The sequence below is a fragment of the Amblyomma americanum genome, chromosome 7 (assembly GCF_052857255.1).
Source record: "Amblyomma americanum isolate KBUSLIRL-KWMA chromosome 7, ASM5285725v1, whole genome shotgun sequence".
In the NCBI taxonomy this organism is placed as follows: domain Eukaryota; kingdom Metazoa; phylum Arthropoda; class Arachnida; order Ixodida; family Ixodidae; genus Amblyomma; species Amblyomma americanum.
Window position 1 is genome coordinate 161,770,369 of NC_135503.1, and position 21,219 is coordinate 161,791,587.

The 21,219-nt window shown below is 50.0% G+C and overlaps 1 protein-coding gene across 1 annotated transcript in view; it reads right to left on the reverse strand.

Annotated features, from left to right (window-relative positions):
* LOC144096728 (protein 5NUC-like) overlaps positions 1-21,219 on the reverse strand; it is a 591,711-nt gene that overhangs the window by 473,544 nt on the left and 96,948 nt on the right.

Here is a 21,219-nt window from a genome sequence, read left to right on the forward strand (position 1 = left end):
GAAAATCCCCTGAAGTTGCCCTTTAATTTACCTTGTACATTAGTCTTTTGTAGCAAATGCGAACACTTTTCATACTTTGGAGTCTTCCACTAGCATAGATCCTGCTGCATCACAGAACCCGGGTATCTTGCTGAGGTCAGCAGCCAGGTATGATGGTGTCGCATATATAGAATGTGAGACAGACAATTTGCTTTGATGCCCCATCGGCCAGTGCTGACGAAGGAGCAAAACACAGACGGAAGACGAGGCTGACAAAGTTCAGTTAGGGGCGCAGGAATGCTTGGCTACCAGGGTACGCCGTGCTAACAAAGATTGTGGCCGTCCACACTTCTTGTTTGATTTGCGTCTTTACACTTGGTGTAAAGGCTGGGTGCGCCATGCTAACAAGAATTGTCGACGGCCACAATCTTTGCTAGCACAGCACACCTCGGTAGCCAAGCGTTCCTGAGCGCCAAACTGAACTTTGGCAGCCTCGTCTTCCGTCTGTGTTTTGCTCTTTCTTCCGCACTGGCCGCTGGGGCATCAAAGCCCAATGTCTGTCTTACAAGAAAGATTTTGTAAGCTTGAAATGCTTTTAGCTCTCATCCTTGACAAATGCAGGCAAACACTCTAGAAATTGGAAACATGGGGATGAGCATCACTGCACACCTCTTGGAAATGGAAAATTTTCGGTCCGAATGATATGAAGCAAAAAAAATTGCGTGCAGAGCCGCCCCAGGCACAATTTTAACCTGTGGCAGCTCAGAGCAGCTTTGCTTAGCGATGGATTTGCGGTCGAAATCCAGTTTTTGTTTGTGGTCTAGTTGTTGACGTTTCACTGTTTTGCAGAATAATTTCTTGCAACTGAGACAAGTTACAAGAAGTGTAATGTGATAGTAAACTCAAAATGTTTAAAAATCCCTTGGAGATGCCCATTAATGTACCATGTACAGTCTTGGTCAAAAGTGTTAAGGCTACAGCAATCAGATGCAGTGAAATGAATGTTCCTAGAATGATCCGTGTAGCGAATCATTCAAAACAATAGTCAAGCAGGAAGGTTCTCTATCGCAAGAAGAAACCTTCTGCTAGCATTTCAAGATCACTCGGCCTTTAATATTGCCGTAATGGCTCTTTTATGCGGCTGAAGCGAAAAGCCTTTGGCCTTAAGACTTCACCAACACTGTACATTACTCTTCTTGCAAATGCGAACAGTATTCACACTTTCGAGGCTTCCACTAGCATGGGCCCTGCTGCACCACGGAACCCAGGTATTCTTGCTGAGGTCAATGGCCAGGTACGATGGCTTCTTATATTTAGAACTAGTTTGTAAGCTTGAAATGCTTTTTTCTCTCGTTCTTGGTAACTGCAAGCGAATAATCTAGTATAATGCATCTTGAAACCACGCAAAAAAAAGACAAGGGACGAAGAAGAAGCTAACAGGGCCGTCGCTTGTCTTTTTTGTGTGGTTTCAAGGTGCATTCTACTACTAGTCACCAACTAGCCCGTCTCTCTCTAATATACTTGAACAATCTAGAAACTGTTGATACGTATAGGGCTGAGGATCAGTGCACATCTCTCGAAACGTGAAATTTTCCGTCCAAATGGCATGGAGTGGAAACATTGCCCTCACAGGAGCCACAGGCGCAATTTGAACCTGTGACAGCTCAGGTTAGCTTTGCTTAATGAAGGCTTAGATCACTAGACCATCACCACAACCTCTCACTTTCATGTTCTATCTAGTACAGCCTATTGCGCTAATATATAATTGCTGCGTTTTAAATATTCATAATCTTTCATCTGTTAGTTCTGTGCTTCCGAATATTTGGCAGCATTACTGTTGCCAGGGTGCAGTGGAGCCTTAAGGAGAAATAAAAAGGCTCACCTGTGTTGTCAAAGGCAGCTTTGTATGATTTGACACAAACGTGACCTGGTGGCAAATCGCGCTGCTCCCTCCAAAAAGAGAGCGATGTGTCATGTTTTATCATTAGTAGCGTTTGCAAGGAAAATTGCCATTTTCGTAATGTTACAGATCGCAGTCCTGAGGAATGAGATTTTAGCAGTTTTAATGTGGCCAATAATAATTCCCTCCCCAATCTGTTCTAGGGGCTTTATTCAAAGCATATGTGCCGCTGTTTTATTGCAGGTACACCTCGGGAGCGGAAATTGTAAGTGCAGAGCGGTGGCGCTGGCTCCTTTCCAGAGGTCGAGACTCCTTGTTTTGCAAGGACGCCACAAAACTTTTGTGGTGTTCCCCACAAAAGTGAAGCTCCTTCCTTGTGATGCTCCTTCCCCGAAGAGTCTTCAGGGAAGGAGCATCACCGGTTCAGTATGCCGGCCATTTCTTAAGGCTGTTGCCATGCAGAAGCCCCGGATGAGCTCAGAAAAACTAGCAGCTGTGGGCAGTAAGCCTCTTTTATTTAGACACATTCCCTGACTCACATTCGTTTATTTAAATATGCAGGACTTAAATGCCTTTAGTTTACAGTACCTGCATGTCTTCAATTTTGTCATGATTAATACTCTTTCAGACGCGTTTCATGCACACATCAAAGCTGCACGAGCTGCCGAGGATGAGAAAATGCGGAGAGCAGTTGAATCGCTACCTGGCGGACATGCTGAGGGACGTCAAGTAATCATAGCCTGCACCTGTCTTTGCCCCTGTAGTCATTGACTGTAGTCAGATAGAAATGTTAAAATGAAGGTAGCAAAAAAATTATATCATTGACTGCAGCCGGGTATTTAGAGCTGGGATGCAGCATTTGCTGCGCTGAAGGGTTGCAAGTTCATTCAGGTAGCCTACATATTCAGAGCTATTAACTGTACACCAGAGTACGATTTGCAAGGCCATTGTATCGCATGACGAGGCCGTCGTATCTATACGAATACTACGAGGTCCTCGTATATACGAGGGATAGGTATATACGAGGGATAGGTATGACACGTATCCAATAGTTGCGCATATACAAAACACGTATCACACGTATATATGCACAGTGGAAAGAATCTTATCCGTTTTTAGACAACAAGGAAAAGGGATGGCTTTTACTCATGAACTACCAGACAACAACAGCTTGCAGTTTTTAGATATTAATATCAAGTTTTTAGAAGGGCGATTGTGTTGGATGTATTCCCTCCGAGCAAATAGCAAAAAAGGACCCGCTTCCGTACGGATCAGCGCACTGAAAGACAGTTAATGAGAACAGAAAACTGGGCAAGTTGGAATGTATTCATCTAAAAGCAGCGCGAAACACAGGGCCTGTGTTTCCTGTGTCCTATGTTTCGTGCTACTTAAAGATGAAGACAGTTTAAAGAGCTATCGCTTCACTTTGCCTCGAGTCTGCATTGCTTAAGTCCTGTGCTCACATGGCTTAGGGAAGCTTCAAGAATCAGATTGAAAGGCTTCAAATGACTGGGTTCCTGTGTTCTGTCGTTTGAAGCGTAGCAGGGACCCTCCTTGGAAAAATTAAAGGCAAGAATAAAAAATTCCATGCTAAGCCGGGATCGAGACGACGACAAGTGGCCCCCATATACACCGAGTGGCGCATAGCTTGAAGAAGGTTGCTGGCCGGTTCGACGTACCTTTCGTTTTCTCATCGCCCGAAAAGCTGAACGCGTTATGCTCGCAGATCGGCCAGAAGAAGAAAGCCCTGTGCGAAAATATACGCGGCAAGAATTTCGTATCCTGTGCCATCGGAGTGGTGTATGAAACCCCTCTGACGTGTGGCGGGGTCTATATAGGCCAGACGGGTCGCTGCATTAACGACAGGGCACGGGAGCATGAAAAATCGCTAGGAAACGGAGGCGGTTCGAAATTGCCTCCTCATTGTAAAGAATGCAAGTGTGAGCCAATGCTTAACGGAATAAGGATTCTGGGAAGGAGTCGCGATCAGGTGGCACGTGAAATTCTTGAGGCTTTTATGATTAAAAAGAAGGGAAGCACTTGTGTTAGTGACTTTTCGGTACCCCTCCGTAGGAATGAAGTTTCATTTCTTCATAGTTTCTTTTGTGACATCATGTTCAGTGCGACTTTTCAGCCCTCCTTTTCTAGCGGCTGTCTGTTGTGGTTTTTAAGGAGAATTTTTGTTATTTGTTTTTTTCTTTTAGTGTTTATTGTTTTTTTGGTTTATGACTGCTTTTGCTTCATTTGTTTGACTCTGCTTTCGCTACGATTGTTATTTGTTATTGTTTTTTTTACTGTCTCACTGCTTTTGCTTCTCATGTATGACTGCTATTGCTACGTATGTGTGACACTGTGTGACACTGTGACAAGAGATGGCCCCCTTCTTTTACTTTTTAATGCCTTTTATCAGAATCTGTTACTTTTTCTGCAGGGGTTAAAATTTCTTGCTCGTTTCCCTGATGAAGCGGCTTTCTTCCACGTGCTCGGTTCGGAGCAATAATGCGATGTCACATGCTTGAGCTGAATGTTTTAATATGCCACCTTTCCGCGCAATAAACAGTTGGTAGAGTGCGCATGTGGTGTCTCTTTCTTGTTTGTGTCCTTGTTTGCGCCGCCGTTCATTTCGTCATGCACCAACTCGCCCCTCAGGGCGTTATTCTGATGTGTTTCGGCATACGAGGGATACGTATGCCATACGAACACATAAGAATGCGAGCACATATAATACGAGCACATATGTTAACACATATCCAATAATTGCGTATATATGAGGCACATATAACACATATGTACGAGATTTTTCAATAGGGTGGCATCCGATGCCGCTGATGACGCACCGTTACCTGCGCACCAACTTCACGACGGGCGCCAGAAAGCCTCCCGTGCCGAAACTCTTACTGTTGACGTCGAGAAACAAGTGCTCGTTAATCTACAAGGGCTGCCTGTTCGGAAACGACGGAGGACACGACATGACAGTAAGCGACGAAGCGATCTGCACTCTTAGAAATAAAGGACGAACAGGACGCGAGAGTTTAGGCTTTTTTTGGGACTAACTGACATGGCATTCGTCCTTTTTTGGGACTAACTGCAAAGGGTGTAACTGTTGATGTTTTTCGAAAGGGTGTAACAGTTAGTCCCCGGCACGGTGTAAGAATAATATACTGAGGTGTTGACAATCTCCCCTCGCCGTGCTCGAGAGCACTGCCCACTCGCGGCCACAATATCTTCGGGGGTGTTTCCATGGCAACCAGTCACTAACTTAGAGGGCGCTGCGAAAGGCGGGCTCACGCTGGGTTGCTCAGCCCGGCATTGCGCGGCACTGCGCATGTGTTTTTGGCACATTTCGGAGTGTGCGGCACATTTCTGTGCTATTTTAAACGCGTTCTATTATTTTGCATCAAGACCTTTTGTTTGGCTATCGTCGGCAGAGTAGCCCACAGCTGGTGAGTGCTGCGCTGAGTGCTGCGCAGTGAGAAGAAAGTGCTTCGTGTAGAACTGAAATTCGGGATACCGGACTTGTCCGTAGCGTGTGCCATTATTCAAAGCTCCATCTGACAATGTTCGTTTGGAGGAGTGGCGCCGTGCGATTCCTAGAGCAGACCGAACGTTAATGCCCACTGATCATGTCTGCGCCAAGCATTTTGCAGAGGACGCGATATCCCGGGCATATTAAGCGCAGCTCCATGGAAGAGTGCTACTTGACGCGGAAAAGAGGCCCGTGCCTGTATTATACTCGTTCTATGATAATTTGCATCGGAATAAACATGCCGTTTTCTAAAGCTTTCGTGTTGGGTTATGTTCCATGATCCGACGCGCCCTTTCATCCCGTCTGATACGCTTCCCGCGTGAAAAGTTTTTACCTAATGCGCATCCTCTTCACAACTTGAGTCGTAAACAGCCGCGCTATACTAGTGCGCAGCACCTTGAAAGTTAGCCCCCTCAGCGAAACAATGTTTGAACGGTCTTCATGGAAAGTGAAGAAGCAATGGTAAGCGTGAAGCAAGAAATATCGGTGCAATTATTTTCTGCCATTGTGAGCGGAAATGGGCATGAAAACCCCCAATCATGTTTATTATGCTTAAATCTATGATTAGAACGAATGAAACATGAATTAAGCGAGGAAGCGAAACGTAAATGTGCTTCGGGTGCTGCTCAACCGAGTCCGTATCAATGACTGCTTTCCACGGGATAATTTCATACAAAGTCTTAACACCGGCACAATACTGATTTTAATTTCAAGAAACGGATTTCCTTAGCGTTTGGAATTCAATTCACGCCACCAAAGCGCAAATGAGCTTGGGCAGCGGAATCTCATGGCGCCAGCAACTCTGAACTGGGTTGATGGAAGGATGGACGGACGGACGGACGGACGGACGGACGGATGGATGGATGGATGGATGGATGGATGGATGGATGGATGGATGGATGGATGGATGGATGGATGGATGGATGGATGGATGGATGGATGGATGGATGGATGGATGGATGGATGGATGGATGGATGGATGGATGGATGGATGGATGGATGGAGCGCCCCCTTTGATACGTGGTGATGGCCGCTGCCACCGTGCTTAGCTTTCTTCTATTTATTTTTGGTCAACTGCGCTGTAAGTTATCAAACTTCGCCATTTTCTTTAAATACATCTTCCTACACTTTTAACCATATGTCACCTCTCTGCTTCTGAGCCACCAATGTTCTGATCGCATTTTGCTAATTTCCACCGCAGATTAATTTACCTGTCATCTCTCATCTCTTGCAACGACCGCCTCATCCACATAGCAGATCCAGACTTGGCACCCTGGTCTGACTGTTCGCCACCACGTGTGGTCGCTGCTGTCGACTTCGCCCTGCCCCCTGGCCGTGAACAGCTCATCCTTGCAACTTAGACTTCGCTTTTGACGGCGATGCCTTAGTCATGCCTTCGCCACGCTGGACCTCCCAAGGCATCGCTCTTGCCTCTTGCCTCACATCTTTCGTCCGTGGTTGCGCGGTCATCACGGCGCTGAACACTACCAGCCAGTCCATGTTACTACCCAAAGGCGCTACTATTGGTTTCCTGTTTGAGGGTAAACTTGTCCCTCTCGACACCGATCCGATTTCATGTGCTGTGATACCAGCTGATACTCCCGCTCCGTGTTCCTCCTCTGCGCTCGCAGCCGCCATCAGCGCTGACCTTACGTCTGAGCAGTCGACAGCCTTACTAGAAGTTCTTATGACCCACCAGAACTCCTTTGATGTGTGCACGTCCGCTTTAGGCCAGACTTCTGTAACGTCCCATCGCATAGAGACGGACGGCTCAGCTATTGTACGGCGCCGTCCGTACCGCGTTTCCGCATCTGAGCGCAAGATCATTGAGGACCAGGTTGCAGACATGCTTTCGCGCCACATCATTCGACCGTCTACAAGCTCCTGGTCATCTCCTGTCGTTCTCGTCCGTAAAAAAGATGGCTCCATTCGTTTCTGCGTGAATTACCGTGCCCTTAACAAGATAATCCATAAAGATGTCTACCCGCTCCCTCGCACCGACGACGCGTTGGACTGCCTCCAAGGCGCTGAGTACTTTTCAAGCCTCGACCTCCGCTCGGGCTATTGGCAAATCCCCATGCACGAATCAGACAAGGAGAAGACCGCATTTGTTACCCCGGACGGTCTTTACGAATTCAATGTGATGCCTTTCGGATTGTGCAATGCCCCGGCCACATCTGAGCGCATGATTGACACCGTGCTACGGGGCATGAAATGGAAGACCCGCCTTTGCTATCTGGACGACATTATCATCTTTTCGTCCGACTTCTCCCAGCACTTGCACCGTCTCAACGCAGTTTACACGTGCCTTGCAAAAGCCGGTCTTCAATTAAATACCAAAAAGTGCCACTATGCCAGCAAAAGCATCAAAGTACTCGGCCACATCGTTAGTAAGGCCGGAATCAGACCAGATCCTGAAAAAATTGCCGCTGTCCTCAGTTTTCCTCGCCCCCAGCGCCTGAAAGAACTTCGCAGCTTCCTGGGCTTAGCGTCCTACTTCCGCCGTTTCATACGTAATTTTGCATCCATAGCGCCCACCCTCCATAAACTATTGACTTCTGAGACGCTTTATCTGTTGTCCACTGAATGCGAAGAGGCCTTCCAAGCCCTCAAGCAGGCGTTCACTTCAACGCCTGTGCTTCGCCATTTTGATGAGGCAGCCCCCACCATTCTCTATACCGATGCCAGTGGACAAGGCCTTGGCGCTGTTCTCTTACAACGCAACGATGCCAACCAAGAGCAGGTTGTAGCGTACGCCAGCCGTTCTCTTACTACAGCTGAGCGTAACTACACCATAACAAAGCAAGAGTGTCTCGCCGTTGTTTGGGCAATCCAGAAATTTTGCCCCTACTTGTACGGCCGTCACTTCACCATTGTCACCGATCATCACGCGCTCTGTTGGCTGTCGACACTGAAGAACGTGTCCGGCCGTTTGGATCGCTGGGTGCTACGTCTTCAGGAGTACACCTTCACTATCACCTACAAATCCGGGAGAAAACACCTCGACGCTGACGCCCTGTCTCGATGCCCGTTGCCTCACTCCCGGACTCACGCTGCGGACCCCTTAACAACGTGCCCTTCACCCCAGGCGTCCGACCTCTCTCTGGATTGTGTACCCATAGTTGTTGCACCAGTCGACGTCCACGCCGATTTGCCCTCCCATCAGCTGGCTGATCCATACTGCCGCACTATCATCGATCGTCTCCGAGGCCAATCAGCGGCACCCAACAGTCGCTCGCGCCGCCAGCTTCGCCAGTTCAGATTTCAGTACGGGGCACACTCTACCGCTACACCTACCACCCTACGGGTCACCGGTGGGTTCCCGTTGTGCCTCGCTTCCTTCGTCTTCAAGTTTTGCAGGCTCACCACGACGACGCCTCTGCTAGTCATTTGGGTCACCTGAAGACGTATGACCGTATCAAGCGCCGATACTTCTGGCCTGGGCTCTCTACTAGCGTCGCCAAATACATATTGTTGCGAGAAAGAATATATTTAAAGTTATTTAAAAAAACGAATGAACAGCTACGGGCGGCACTCAGAACACAGCCAGAGATGAGTTCCCGTCTTCTTCCTCGTCCACTCGTTCACTCGCTCAACGTCGTCGTCGTCGTCTACCCGCCGCAGGACCCGTGGCTGATGAAACGCCGTCTCGGCGTTAGAGTGGTGGCGTAGGAGCGTCGTGATAAGGTTTGAGGCGGCATACATGGACGACGTCGGTAGAGGGGCCAGAGGACGATGGCGAGGACGCAAGGGGAGCAATTTCATAGTTCACGTCGGTGACTCGGCGCACCACACTGTAAGGGCCACGGTAGTGAGAAAGGAGCTTCTCGGAGAGACCGACGCTGCGCGACGGCGTCCAGAGAAGGACGAGTGATCCAGGGTGATATTCGGCAGCCCGGTGCCGGCGGTCGTAGGCGGACTTCTGGGAAGCTTGAGAGGCACGGAGCCGACTACGGGCTATTTGGCGAGCCAGCTTGGCCTGGGCGATGGCGTCCTGAGCGTAAGCAGTGGTGGGGACTGAAGAAGCCGGCATGAGTGTGTCCAAAGGCAATAGGGGGTGCCTACCAAACAAAAGGTAGAAAGGGGAATAGCCTGTTGTGTCATGCCGTGAAGAGTTGTACGCAAATGTCACATAAGGCAAGGCTGCGTCCCAATCGCGGTGGTCCGGTGAGACGTACATTGCTAACATATCGGTGAGCGTGCGGTTGAACCGTTCCGTAAGCCCGTTTTGTGGATGGTAAGCTGTCGCGAGCTGGTTCTGCGTGGCACACGAACGAAGAATGTCATCAATCACTCTGGACAGAAAATAACGACCGCGGTCGGTGAGCAGTTGACGAGGGGCGCCATGGTGAAGAATTGCGTCTTGGAGAAGAAAATCGGCGACATCGGTGGCGCAGCTGGTGGGCAAAGCACGCGTGATGGCATACCGAGTCGTATAATCAGTTGCGACAGCGATCCACTTGTTACCGGAGAGGGACGTGGGAAAAGGGCCAAGAAGGTCGAGGCCAACACGGTGAAAAGGTACCGGAGGTACGTCGATGGGTGGTAGAAGACCGGCAGGCAAAGTGGAGGGCCTTTTCCGGTGTTGACACAGGTCGCAAGCGGCAACGTAACGCTTGACGGAACGATGCAGACCATGCCAAAAGAAGCGGTGCCGCACTCGAGCGTACGTGAGGGACACGCCAAGGTGGCCGGCTGTCGGGAGATCGTGCAATTCCTCAAGGACAGAAGAACGTAGATGTTGGGGTATGACGAGGAGCAGCGGAGGACCGTCGGAGCGTAGGTTGCGGCGATACAAAATGCCATTCTGGAGCACATAAAGGTGCAGAGACGGAGATCGGTTTGCAGAGCGGAGGCCATCAAAGATAGGTTGTAAAGATGAGTCGTTGCGCTGTTCGTTGGCGATATCGGTGAGAGCAGTGATAGCTAAGAGGCAGGGTAGGGTCTCAGCGTCTTCGAGGTCAGGTGGCTCCACAGGGTATCGGGATAAACAGTCAGCATCCTGGTGGTGACGACCGGACTTGTACACGACAGAGTATGAATACTCTTGAAGGCGCAAAGCCCAGCGACCAAGGCGACCGGTGGGATCTTTTAGTGAAGACAGCCAACAGAGAGCGTGGTGATCAGTGACGACAGTGAATGAGCGGCCGAACAGGTACAGGCGGAATTTAGCGACAGCCCAGACAAGGGCGAGACACTCGCGCTCAGTAATGGAGTAATTTTGCTCTGCGGCGGAAAGTGGGCGGCTGGCATAAGCGATGACGCGATCTTGGCCCTGTTGACGTTGGGCTAGCACGGCACCGATCCCATATCCGGAGGCGTCGGTGCGAGCCTCTGTGGGAGACGACGGGCCAAAATGGGCTAAGATGGGCGGAGAGGTTAGCAAATGAACGAGGGAGGAAAATGAGTTTTCTTGAGCAGGGCCCCAGATAAAGGGGGTGTCGTTCTTAAGAAGGTCGGTGAGGGGGCGAGCGATGCCGGCGAAATCTTTGATAAAACGTCGAAAATACGAGCACAAGCCGACAAAGCTGCGCACATCTTTCGACGACCTAGGAAGAGGAAACTCCATCATGGCTTGAATTTTGACTGGATCTGGGCGTACACCAGAAGCATCAACCAGGTGTCCGAGAATAGTGAGTTGGCGGCGACCAAATTTGCATTTCGATGAGTTCAGCTGGAGTCCGGCGTTACGAAACACTGTCAAAATACTGGAGAGGCGTTCGAGGTGCGTGGCAAAAGTAGGCGAGAAAACCACAACATCGTCTAGGTAGCAGAGGCAGGTAGACCACATAAAGCCGCGAAGAAGGGAGTCCATCATTCGTTCAATGGTAGCCGGCGCGTTACAGAGTCCGAATGGCATGACTTTAAATTGGTATAAGCCATCAGGCGTCACGAAGGCGGTCTTTTCACGGTCATTTTCATCTACGGCAATTTGCCAGTACCCCGATCGAAGATCAATTGAAGAGAAATATTTGGCGCCGTGGAGGCAATCTAATGCATCATCGATACTCGGGAGAGGATATACGTCTTTTTTTGTGATGCGGTTTCGGTGCCGGTAATCAACGCAGAAGCGCCAGCTGCCGTCCTTCTTTTTTACCAGGACAACTGGAGAAGCCCAAGGGCTTGACGAGGGTTCGATGATGTCTTTTACGAGCATCTTATCGACCCCTTGATTTATAACGGTGCGTTCAGCGCTGGACACGCGGTACGGACGTCTGTGGAGAGGAGCGGCATCACCGGTGTTTATCCGATGCGCCACCACAGAGGTACGAGTCAAAACACGGGCATCAAAGTCGAAGATGTCGCGAAAAGATGATAAGAGGCACCTAAGATCGTGAGCATGCACCGCCGGTAGGTCAGAACAGATCATGTCGGCGTAGTCATCCGTTGGTTTCTCTGGTGATGTTGCCGCGGGCAACAGGCATTGATGAGTGGAAGGTAAGCAGCTGTCCACCACTGATATGACACATTCGGCAGCAGGGCACAGCGTGGCGAGTGAGATGCCTTGCGGGAGCAGTTGGATAGACGAGCCAAAGTTCAGAACCGGAAGGTACGCACGGTTTGCCGACATTGTAAAGACAGTGTGCGCAAGCGCAATACTTCGCGTGAGGGCAACGTCAAGGTCCGGAGTGACTACGTAGGGGCCATCAGGGACAGGGGGAACAGATGAGAAAGAAATGTAAGTTGCGGCTTGATGCGGTAGACGGACAAAGTCGACAGCACAAAGACGAGGTACAACTGGGGACGGCGACTCAGCAGAAAGAGGAAGGTCAAGCTGGACAACACTAGTGGCGCAGTTGATGAGGGCTGAATGCTCAGACAGCAAGTCGAGGCCAAGAATGACGTCATGAGGGCACTGGTCCAGAACAGAGAATAGAACGGATGTATGGCGGCCGGATATGGTCACACGGGCTGTTCATAGTCCAACCAAAGGAGGCGTTCCGCCGTCGGCAACGCGGAGAACGGCTGTGGGTGCAGGAGTCAGTACCTTTCTGAGGCGGCGTCGTAGGGTGGAACTCATGACGGACACGTGCGCGCCCGTGTCGATCAGGGCTCTCACAGGGACTCCATCGACATGAATAGCGAGCAAATTTTGGTGTGCGCGACGGGCTAAGCGAAGATTTTGGGACTGGGGCTGTACTGCAGAATCACCTCCAGACACTGCAGCGTCTAGTTTTCCCCTTGCGAGCGTCCGTAGGGGCCAGGAGAGGAGCGATGGCGTAGGGGCGAACGAGACTGCCGACGAAGGGGGGACGGGGAGCGGCTGGAGCGGGAAATCTGGCCGTCAACGGTAGCACTCTGCTGGGCAGGAGGGGGCGTGAAGTGGCGGGGCCGGTCATCGTTGCGGTGAGAGCTTAGATGACTGTATGTGCTACGACGAGACCAATAATTGCGACAGTGACGGGAGATGTGGCCAATGCGGTGGCAGAGGAAACTAATGGGTCTGTCGTCGGGTGTCCGCCAGCCGTTAGGGTTACGGCGACGTGGAGCGAAGTAGGAAGGTCGTTCAGGAGCAATCGCAGTGATGTCGAGTGGTGATGAAGGACGCACAGGGCTGACGGGCTGGAGACCAAGGTTTGCAAGCTCTTGACGGACGACGGCTTGTACCATCGAGATGGTGGGCAAGTGGTTGTCGCCATCACGTAGAGGCAAGGAGGCAGGGGACATAGCTTCGAGTTCGCGTCGAATGATGCGGGTCACATTTTCTGGAGGCGCAGGAGTTTGCCGGTGCAGCAGGTCTTCACATGAGGAAGTCGCAGCCGTGTTGGGGAGGCGTGTGTACGGCTGACTAATACGTCTGCTTTTAGCTTCCTCGAAGCGGCGACCTTCCTTAATAATGCCGTCGACTGTAGTGCAGTTCTTGCAGACGAGCAGGTTGAAGGCGTCGTCGGCGATCCCCTTCAACACGTGACCCACTTTGTCAGATTCGGGCATGTTATTGTCAACTTTGTGGCAGAGGGCCAACACGTCCTGAATGTAGGAAACATAGGATTGCGTAGACGTTTGAGCTCTGGACGCAAGCTCCCTCTTAGCGGCGAGTGCTCGGCCGAGCGGCCGTCCAAACAGCTCGCGCAGTTTCTGCTTGCAGACGTCCCAGCTGGTCAAATCATCTTCGTGAGTCTAGTACCAGACGTGGGCGGTGTCTTTTAGATAGAAGATGACATTGGCGAGCATAAGAGTCGGATCCCAGCGGTTGTACGTACTCACGCGTTCATACATGTTGATCCAGTCGTCCACGTCAACGTTGTCGGTGCCAGAAAATGTCTCAGGGTCACGAGGGGAAGAAAGAACGAGCGATGGCATTGCCGATTGTGATGTTTGCTGGGAAACATCTTGGGTCATTGTGAGCGAAGTCAGCTGGCGGCCGCTGCGCAGCTCCGTCTTCGGTAGGCGTAGAGGAAAGCCGCACCTCCACCAAATATGTTGCGAGAAAGAATATATTTACAGTTATTTACAAAAACGAATGAACAGCTACGGGCGGCACTCAGAACACAGCCAGAGATGAGTTCCCGTCTTCTTCCTCGTCCACTCGTTCCCTCGCTCAATGTCGTCGTCGTCGTCTACCCGCCGCAATATCCTCCTGTGTGTCTTGCCAGCGTCGCAAGCGGTCAACATCCGTTCCTGCCGGCCTCCTACAGCCTCTTCGTTGCCCATCCGTGCCTTTCGACAACGTCGCCATCGACTTGTTTGGTCCCTTTCCCCTTACGCCAGCTGGCCACCGTTGGGTTGTCACCGCCATTGACCACCGGACGCGGTATGCTGAAACAGCCCCGCTTCACTCCGGTGCCGCTTCTGAAGTCACCGACTTTTTCTTGCATGCGATAGTGTTGCGCCAAGCTGCTCCTCGTGTCCTGATCAGCGACCGTGGGAAGACATTTTTGTCCCACGTGCTTGAAGAGGTCCTCCGCGCCACCAACACTGTCCAAAGGACATGTTCTAGCTACCATCCTCAAACCAACGGTCTCATCGAGCGCTTTCACCGTACCCTGTCTGACATGATATCTATGTACATTCGGCCTGACCATAAGAACTGGGACAACATTTTGCCCTTTGTCACCTTTGCCTACAATTCCGCAGTTCAACGCACCACTGGCTACAGCCCTTTCTTAGTTTATGGCCGTGCTCCATCCTCATTGTTCGATACCGCCTTCTTTTCTGCTCCCGCATCTCCGTCTGCGTCTCTGGGCGAAGAGTTCGCTTCTCGGATGGCATATTGTCGCCACCTCGCCCGCGTCAACACCGAAGCCACTCAGCAAGACCGCAAACACCGCTATGACCTGCTCCACCGTACGGTCTCCTTCCGACCCGGAGATGAGGTCCTCCTCTGGACACCCGTCCGCACGCCTGGACTGTGCGCAAAGTTTCTCCAGCGCTTTATCGGACCTTATCTTGTCGTCCAGCAAACATCTCCGGTCAACTACGCCGTTGTTCCCTCGCACCCCGTCATCGACCGCCGTCGCCGCTCTCACGAAGTGGTTCATGTATCGCGGATGAAACTCTACACCCGTCGCCCCTCTTCTATTTAATCCACGGCCAGGATGGCCGCTTTCCTGCCGGGGAGCTATTTGTGTGAGCGCTTTGCGCGAACTTTCACCTCTTTCATCTGTATATCCCCATCATCATCATCGTCGCTTGCCTGGGCTCCGGGGAGCGCGCGCGATGTGCCCGGCTGTTCCCGAATAAAAGACGCCTGTGCAAGCGGTAGCTCACACTATTGTTATCTCTAAACCCTAGGCCCTCAGGAATAGTGACTGTGCCTGCATTGACATAGGGATGGATACCATCACATTTTAGAATGAGGTGTTCTGTTGTTTCTACAGATTTACCACACACTGCAAATGTGTCATCTTTGTTAAATTTCTTTTTAAAGCGGCGCGTACTAAGACATCCTGACCTAGATTCAAAGAGTAGGGCACTGCCTCTTGAGTTATCATAAAACGCTTCCTTCCTGATCTGCTGCTCCCAGTATTGATACAGTTCTATACTATGCTTCTTTTTCATTTAATTTGTTCATTTTTACATTGCGCGTTTTTAACCTGTTGTTTAATGTTCTGTCTTTCTCCTGCCTCGTGTCTGGCATACTTAGTGGATAGCTTCCTTGTTCTTTTCCGCAATTGTGAGTCATGTCTCTTTCTGTATAGGTATTTAAATACCTTAGCTGCCCACCTGTTATCGTCCAATTTCCTCAGGTGCTCTTCGTATAGTATTTTACTCTGAGTTTGCTGTGCTTCCGTCTATGCCCAGCCCATATCCCCCTGTACTGCCTCGTTTGTGGTTTTCCCGTGGGAACCTAGTTCTAATCTTCCGACAGTTCTCTGATTTACTTCTAATCTCGACTGAACTTCTGCCCTTAAGCACAGAACCGCATTCCCGAAAGTAAGCCCCGGCACCATTATTCCTTTCCAAATAATTCTGAAGACTTCATACCTGTCGTAACACCACAATGCCCTATGTTTCATTATCCCGGCATCTCTTCGCCATTTTGCTGTGAGAGACTGCTCGTGCTTTTCCGTGTACATCTGCCCTTCGTTTACCCATACCCCGAGACATTTGTATCCGGCCAATCTGGGCATTTCATGGCTGTGCAATGTGTTGTAAGCTCCTGATAAGTTTTATCGTTGAAAAATCATCACACCTGACTTAGTTGCGCTAAAACTGAAACCTAGTCTGTCTCTTTCGTGTTCGCAGCAATTTACCAGGATTTGCATATCTTGGTGGCTATCTGCTAACAGTAAAACATCGTCCGCATACATTAAACCCGGTAGTCGTTGCTCAACAACCTTTCCGCCTAATCTGTACCACAGATTATAACCTAGATTGTTTCCTTGAAGCCTTCTTTCCATACTTATCATATAAAGCATGAACAACAGCGGTGATGGACGACAACCTTGCCTTCATCCTTTGTGTCCCTATTAACCAAACCCTTTCCCAAAAACATGCATCCCATACACCACGAGGGTAGAAGACAAGCACGAGCCAAAGCCTTACAATATATATACGGACAGTGCGCCTTAACAGTTTATGTAGGTGCGGAAGAATATAAACATACGAATGCCTTTGCAATTGTGGCTGTCAACGAGAACGCCAACAATCAAAATCAACTGATTTTCATTGTCTGTATTGTAAATAACAAGTAAAGTGTGCTACTCTGCAGTGACATTACAAGCTAGTATTTCAACAAGTAGAGAAAATTTGTGCGTGCAGCTGCACATCTGCACGTTAAACATGAAACAGCATTTAAATAATGCACAACAGTGTGAAACCTATACTGAAGCCACGGGTTACTCCTAAACTTCTGCAAGCAGTCTGAAAAGCTACGGTCATGTGTATTAATTACCATGCGCCAAACTAGATCTATGGATGTAAAACATGCCGCCTTGCAGTGTTACAAGGGTAGATTTAAGGATTACTCTTGCAGCGACACACTGCGCACAGGCTGCGCGGAAATGTGCTCAGAGTCCCATTTGACATGGCCAGGATTCTGCTTCATGCGCCTAGGTCACAAAGCCGCCACCATGCGCCGCATGAAGTTGGCGCCTCCTCCATCTTTTACATTCTCCCTCCCTGGTTTGGGAGAGACGCCGATAAGCTTCGCGCACTGTCCACTTCGTGTGTCCTCTCTTCACGCGCAGCTTCTCGGGGAGGGCGGGGGGCGGCTTTGCATTTCCGTTTCTTTTTTCTTTTCTCACCCAGCGTGTTCAAGGGAGACAGACTGTTGTCTCCCCTACTCATTTCCTTGGGTGGGTTGCAAGAAAAGGAAAAAAAGTCGGGTCGCGGCTAACGCGCCCTACCCGCGCCGTCTTTGTCGGACGTTGAGCGGTCATCTGTCAAAAAAGATGCCGGCCCGTCATTGTCTGGAAGACGTTGATGCGTTACGTGCCAACTCCAAGGGCCCTTCCTGAGCGTACGCGGCCAGCTTCGGCGCTCTTATACCCTCTTTACACGGGCAGCCTTAACCGTGGTTAAGCTTAACAGCAGTTAAGGCGTTTAACTGCGGTTAGAGTTAACTGCAGTTAGCCGCGCTTACACACAGTTTAGCCATCTCAGTTAGCGCGACGAAAGCGATCATGTGATACTCGCCTCATTGAAGTTCAAACGTCGCCCGCTGAGGCGTATTATTAAACACGGCTACATTGAAAAGAACACATAAGAGGAAAAACGTTTCTTGTGTTAAAGCCTGCTTAAAAACTTTTCTTTGTGCTTGTGGCTGTCGTTAGCCAAAATCTAAAAACAAGTTCTAAACAATGATCACAGTTGACTTCGTAGCCGACTGCGCGTTCTACTTTGGCTACTTTAGCCTCTTTTCCCCGTGTCTGCTCGTTGCGACGCATCACTGCTCACTGCTATCTATTTTCGTGGCTTTTCTTTCACAGTGCGTGCTGTGCATGTGTAGTTAAGATCCTTCGGATGTCTTGTGTGTCAAGGCTATGTTGGCCCTTAGCAGGCCTGTCGTGAACGAGGGCGACGCTCAATTTTGGGCTGCGTTCGTGGCGCATCAGGCAGCACTACAACGCCTGCGCGTACAGATGCTGGCGCTGAGCGCTGAAATTGTCATGCTTGAAGAGACGAGGAAGTGACACCGGGGTCGGCCGAAGCTCTTTTTGTTGGCGGCGGTGCACTTGTCCGTCCGTGGGCAAAATCTGTCGCGTACCCGCGCCCAGACTCGTGGTACGAGACCACGCTTCCGCACAATCCGGACAGCGGACTCCAAGAAAACTTTCGGATCAACCGCGGCACATTCCGGTACATGGTGGCTGTTTGTGGAAGCATGAGCCGGCAAGATACCAACATGCGGAAAGCGATTCCGCCGGAGACACGCGTGGCGATCGGCTTGTACCGCCTTGCAACATCAGCAGAAGAGCGGACTGCTGCCAACTTGCTTGGAGTGAGCACTGCGTCAGTTAATTTTATAATTCACGAATTTTGCAGCGTGGTTGTGGAGCAGTTGGAAGCATGATTTGTGCATTTCCCAAAACCAGCTGAGCTTCACGAGCACATGTGCAAATTCACAGCAGTCTTTGGTTTCTCTCAAGATGTCGGTGCAGTGGATGGCTGTCATATCGAGGTGTGCCCCACACCCCCCAAAGCAAGAAGCTGCTGAATAATACAATTATAAGGGGTGGTACAGTGTCGCGCTACTTGCTGTCGTCGACCACACATACAGGTTCCTATGCACGAATGTTGAAAGCCCTGGTAGGAACAATGACCCGGCACTGTTTCAAAAGTCTCGACTACCAGCTACTCTGGCTAGTGAGCTGTTCCGACAAGAAACATAGCTCATTGAAGGTGTGGGAGTTGGCACAATTCTTCTTAGTGATCAAGCTTTCTCCCTGCAGACGCACCTGATGAAGCTGTACCCCTTCCAGGTGCCTCTGGGTCCCCATCACACACCTTTAACTACTGGCTGCCGAGTGAGAGACGTGCTGTGGAAAACGCTTTTGGACGTGTCAAGGCACGCTTTAGAATGGTGCTGAAGGCCTTGAGTGTGACATCCTCAACGTCCGTTATGTGATCCGTGCTGCTTGTGTGCTGTACAACATTTGTGAACAGCTCAGTGACCACTGTGATTCAAGCTAGTTTGGTGTGGTGCAGAGCGCTGATGAAAGTTGGCCTCAGCCGGTGTGCACAAGCAACTGGGAAGAGACGTCAGGTGTGGCCATCGGGGCGCCCTGGCCAAGCACCTTGCCTTGAGCTAGAACCCAGTCCGTGGGAAACTCAAGAGCAGCTAAGAAGGACACCTCTACCAAGAGGGACACCCCTGAACAGAGCTACACACACATTATTGAAGGAGCAGACACTGGGTTCGGCTCACCTTGAATGGCTACCATTGCACGCACATGATGCATACTCCCTCTCGGGTGAAGGTTATGAGGGTTACAACTAGCGTAATTTTCGTAACCTGCATGTTCTTCATAAAATAGGTTTGGTTTATGGAGTTTAACGTTCCAAAGCGGGTTGGGCTATGAGTGATGCCGTAGTGAAGGGCTGCAGAATTTTCTACCACATGGGGTTCAGTAACATGCACTGACATTGCACAGTACACGAGTGTCTTGCTTTGCACCTCTATTGAAAAGCCGCCGTCGTGGCCAGGCTTTCAGAAAATAGTCTTGCATTATATAGCTATTGTTAATTATTAGTTCTTGTTAAACTACAAAACGCAGTGGTTCATACCAACTACTAGTACTCCTTCAAGCAAACAAACCTTCACCTACATGAAACCATCTCTAATGAACTAATAATGAAGATTTCACTTCCTGTAAACAAATCTCTTTCTTCAAACAGTTTTGCTCACAGCTATAGTAAAATGCCAGCAGCAGCCTTCGATTTTTATATGATTCATTCTTGTTGAGCACTGCTGTTCATGTTGCTGTTTCATTGCCATTGTACTACCTTTTTCATTGTTGTGTTTGTGTCACAGGGTCTGCGTATTGGCAGCTATTCTATCACTTACTGTTTGCTTATAATTTTCGTGTATAACTGGCCATCGTCTTGCCACATTGCCAATCAGCAACTTGTTGATACCTTGTCAAGAAGTACAAGCTTTTAGTCTTGCACTCCTACTTCTGAAAGCAGAAGTACTTGCTGAGGCGTTAGTTCGTTCATCATAAAGTTGAATGGCACAAAGGAACAAACACAGTGTGATGACCCCCATAATGCGCAGGTCCACACGGGACGGAGAGGCAAAGAGACACCGTATGGCTCAGTTTAAACAAACAGGTATATTCAATAATTACACATGATTAAGGTTATACATCAGAGGCTCGGGCGTCCGAGCTTACGTGCCGACGACTTCATGGGGGCGATGGAGTGGCTCCGGAGTTGGGCTCGAGCGGTTGCTGGCAGAAGCTGCACGCCGTCGGGCTTCGGCGCTGAAGGCCCTCTTCGCGAACGATGTCGTCCTGAGCGTGTATGCAGTAGAATTTCAATAGTCGTCCGTTTCTTCGAGGATGGTTCACAAACCCTTCCTCTAGTGTCGTTCGGCTTGGAAGATGAACAGGAGGCGAGCTTGTAGATGATGACAGCAGAGCATAATTTTACAACATACATATACAGAGAGTTAAACTGGAAAAAGCAGAACTGAATTTACAAAAGAACAAACTTTGCACTACTTTACTCATCGACCGGGCAGGTTAGTGCCTAAGTAGCATCACATTACATGCTAAGCATGGAGCCCCAGCTCAGACTGGACTGCATCCGTTTACATGCGCTTTTAAGCACTTGATTAACAAAGGACTAAGGGCGGTCATTTTCAGTGGCCCGCCCAAAGCATCAATTCTCCAATGAAAAATAACATGCGAGATGGGGACAACCCCTTGGGTTGGGCTTAGCCTCGAACCAAGATTCTTGTTAACAATACAAACTAAATAAACAACAAAAACGTCACCACTCTCTCTCAAGTGAGAGTATCCACAGGCTCTCCCTTCGGAGCTAATCCTTGCCTCAGGCATGCATACCGCCACCCACCATCGGTCCGCGTCGTTCGTCAGCAACAGAGGAGGGGGCGAAAGCGCCCTCGATGCTGCCGCGCTACCGACGGCGGGACACAGCTAATAATCATGAAGGGGTTCGTCTGTCGCTCCGGGAAACCAGATTAAGGGTCGCCCCTGTTTTCCCACATTCTTGGCGAGTCTTGCCTGTCCGCCATGACAGGTGTCCGTCACGGCCATCCTGGGAATGCGCTTTTGTTCACTTGCGCCTGTCTTTCCACATTCTTGGCGAGTACTGCCTGTCTGTCTGACAAGTGTCCGTCACGGCCCTTCTGGGAATGCGCTTTTGTTCACGAGGCACCGCGCGAAGCTGTGGGTGCCTTCCC